The sequence below is a fragment of the Cryptotermes secundus genome, unplaced genomic scaffold, assembly GCF_002891405.2.
Source record: "Cryptotermes secundus unplaced genomic scaffold, Csec_1.0 scaffold816, whole genome shotgun sequence".
Lineage (NCBI taxonomy): Eukaryota > Metazoa > Arthropoda > Insecta > Blattodea > Kalotermitidae > Cryptotermes > Cryptotermes secundus.
The window spans coordinates 1,847,702-1,851,492 of record NW_019724601.1 but is presented as its reverse complement, the minus strand read 5'-3'; positions in this window follow the sequence as shown (position 1 = coordinate 1,851,492).

Here is a 3,791-nt window from a genome sequence, read left to right as displayed (position 1 = left end):
ATAATTCAACGGAGCGTAATCTGAAGACGGAGGCGAAATATTACTCCGAAATGACGGTTTACTCTCAACGGACTACAGAAGGTAGACGTCTTCCTATCCTACGAACTCTTGAGTCCACCGAGTCCCTATAGTGACGGAGCTAAGTCGGGTTCCAACATAAAAACAAGTCTTCGGGACATGCTGCACTCTAGCGGTCATCTTGGGAAGAAAAAAAAATCCGTTTCTTTTCTTTCTGCCGGCTCACACTAGGCTCCATCCACTTCGTCTAGAGTGGGCAAGAAGCATTTGTCTGTAAAGACGATTTTCACTGAATGTTCCTGGCGGTCTCTGTGTCTAGGGGTGGGCTGGTTCCTCCCCTTGTGATTCTGCCACCCTTATTGATCGAGGTGTGTATAGCAGCAACCCTGACAGCATGACGAATGATACCCGCCAAGCAAATCGCCCTCCCTTCCCACCCCCAAACTACTACTGCCACCCTAAAAGAAAATCAGGGGGTAGAGAAAACTGAGCCCTGCGTATTGCCAAGCGAAGCCAATCTTGAAGGCGTGTGTTAGTGTGCTCAATCTGGTTTCTTCAGCTAACAAACAAACTAACGATCTTCCAACCGACATTTAATAATTATTATTATCATTCATTATTATATGCTTCGCAACCCCAGCCATGTGAACGAAGCACTAACCTAGCGAGGTGTTTGCTGAAACAGGGCTGATCACGAACGGAGAGGAATGTAAACAAGAAGCTCTGAGAAGAGCTAATCGCCTGATTTCCTTTGATACGGCACTAACCCCACAGAAAACGACACTAACAACAATTCTTCTTTGCCTTTGGAACATATTTACAGAGTTCTTACTGAGTAACAATAGGGAGAGACACAGACCTACAGACTCTCCTTTGATGAGACACGGACCCCATGGAAAATGATACGTCCAACAATTCTTATATTGTTGCGTGTATTCTTTGTCTCAAGAATGTATTTACCGAGTCGTTGCATAGCGACGTTATGAGGGATACATTTTACCGAGCGGTTGCCTAGTAACGACAGGAGGGATGTGCATACAGAAACAGTCTGATGGGAGGGATTTATGAAGTACGCCGTTGACATGGGCTCGCGTGCCATGATATACATACCAGATTTCATGAAGATCGGTTCAGGCATTCAATAAAGTTGATAGGAGGGCTAGGCAGATACACAGACAGACAGAAAGGTGATGTCATAAAGTAAAGTAAAAAGGAATGTTATCCCTGTAACAGGCCGTGGAGGCACATAGGGTTGTGAGATGTCGAGGCTCCCACATTTTCTACACAGTCGGCTCATAGATGGCTGTAAGTTTGTCAGTCTTACGCGCCTGCCGCCTTTTACCCCCCAGAAGATCCCTGGTACTCATTTCTGTTAAGAGGCTGAGTCGATCCCAGGGCCATAGTGCGGCTGGCAGGATTAGGTAAATTAAAAAAATATCCACCACATCGGGATTCGATCCCGCGACGTTCCGGCTTGTAGCATAGTGCCTCAACCGACTACGCTACCGCATGCCCCAGGCGAGTTCATAAACCTTTTATTATTTTTTTCCAGAATTAGTAGTGTAGGCTAAAAAATTCTTTATCTGCTAACGAATATTAAGGTTGCATTTGTTGGAACATTTAGAATTGATCATTCAATGGTATCCAGTGGTAAAAGGCATGGTCTCTCAAATTGTGGATCGGGACCCACCAAGTGATAGCCAATCAGTAATTATTAAAATACACGCCTTGTATCCACGCATAACTTCGGCAAGTCAGAAAGTCAGTAATATTTAATATAGATTCTTGAGGGATGTGCATCCGACGAAACAATTCACGAATACTTTTCGTCACTGTATGGAAACGTCTTCAGAGTCGGGACACCTCAGTTAGTACAGTGACTGGCTACGAGCTGCACGGCCGAGGGGTTGGAATTCGAGTCCAGGTAGGGGCAGGATTTTTCTTCTCTCCACGGCGTCCAGACCGGTTCTGGGACCTACCCAGTGGGTTCAGGGGGCTCTTTCACCCGCGATAAAGCGGCCGGGGCGTGAAGCTGACCACTCACTTTCAACTAGTGTCAAGGCCAAGAATGCGCCGATCTGTATATCCACTTTCCCAGACGTCTTAATGCCGCAATGCTTAATTAGTTAGGTACAGGGACAATGGTTGAGGCACTATGTTACAACCCGGAAGGTCGCGGGTTCGAGTCTCGATTAGTCATTGGCTTTTTCAGTTGACCTAATCCTTCCAGCCGAACCATGGCCCTGGGGTCGACTCAGTCGCTAACAGAAATGAGTACCAGGAATCTTCCTAGGGGTAAATGGCGGCCGGCGCGTAAGGCTGACAACCTCACTGCCATCTGTAAGCCGACTGTCTAGAAAACGTGGGAGCCTCGACGTCTACCCTACGAGCCTCTATAGCCTGTTACAGAGATAACTTTACATTTTCAAGTGAACATTCTGTAGCTTAGTGTAGGTGCACGTATGAAGTGCACTTTCAGCTGACAACCACGGACGAGGTGAGGTGTAAATATTAGCATTATACGAGTACTAGGCAGAATTTCGAGAGCCCCCGCTTGGCTAAGTGTTGCTGCCCGTCTGGACGTGTCACTTCAGCGGCCGCTTTGTCTGACTCCGTGACGTATGACCCCACTACCCGCGGGCTTGTTCACCTCACAAAGTCTTCCTACTCCTATCGATTCATTGCATGCTCAGTCAATAAGCTCCAATTCTGTCTTCCCCGACATGACACACTACAGCCCAATAGCATCTGACATCTGCATCTATGTACTTACGTGGGGCACGCGGTAGCGCCGTTGTTTGAGGCACTATGCTACAAGCCGGAAGGTCGCGGGTTCGATTTCCGACGAGATCATTAGATTTTTCAATTGACCTGATCCTTCCAGCCGCACTATGGCCCTGGGGTCGACTCAGCCTCTAACAGAAATAAGTACCAGGAATCTTCCTGTGGGGTAAAGGGTGATCGGCGAGTAAGGCTGACCTCACCGCCATCTGTAAGCCGATTGTCTAGATAATGTGGGAAGTTCCACGGCCTCTTGCAGGGATAGCTTCTTTCTTTTTATCTGTAGAATACTCTCCTGTGAACTGATAAAGAAAAGTACGAGTAAATACGATTTAGATGCTTGCGTAAGGATTAGTTAGTTAGTTAGTTAGTTAGTTAGTTATTGGAGAGGGTGCGTTTCCCCATGCACTTAGACCTGTAGTGGTCCATTGTGCTTCCCTCTATGATTTCTACCAGTCTCTATATCCTACCGGTACTGGTGCTTACCATCAGTCCCGCCCAGCCAGCGAGACCGGCTCTACTGGCTGAGAAGTATCTATAATGTTTCTCCCATCTACCGGAGGTATTAGTGACTGCTGTTGGGCGGGAAACGTCCGCAATTTTGACTCAGTGACTTCCTTTGGAGGTATGAGGTTCTTTTACGTGCCGTAAAGCTACGACACGGGACCCACGGCTTAAAGTCCCTCCCGGAGGACTTGTTCCCTGAATTTTTCCGCCCTTAAAAATTCGACGACCTCCGCCGGCTATTTGAACCCGCGTACTACGAGTCATGAGGTGGGAACGTTACCTCTAGACTACGGAGGCCGCTTGCGTAAGGATTAACGACAAGATTAGGGAGCACTGCGTCCCTGCGTTTCGGATGGTCGAGTATTGGAATTTCGCCCTTATGGAAATTTTGTAGAAATATTAAGTTTTTAATAGCAAAATAATTGTTGTTATTTATTAAGGAATTGAAATCTTGCGTGCACATGAGTCGGCGACGTAACAGGATA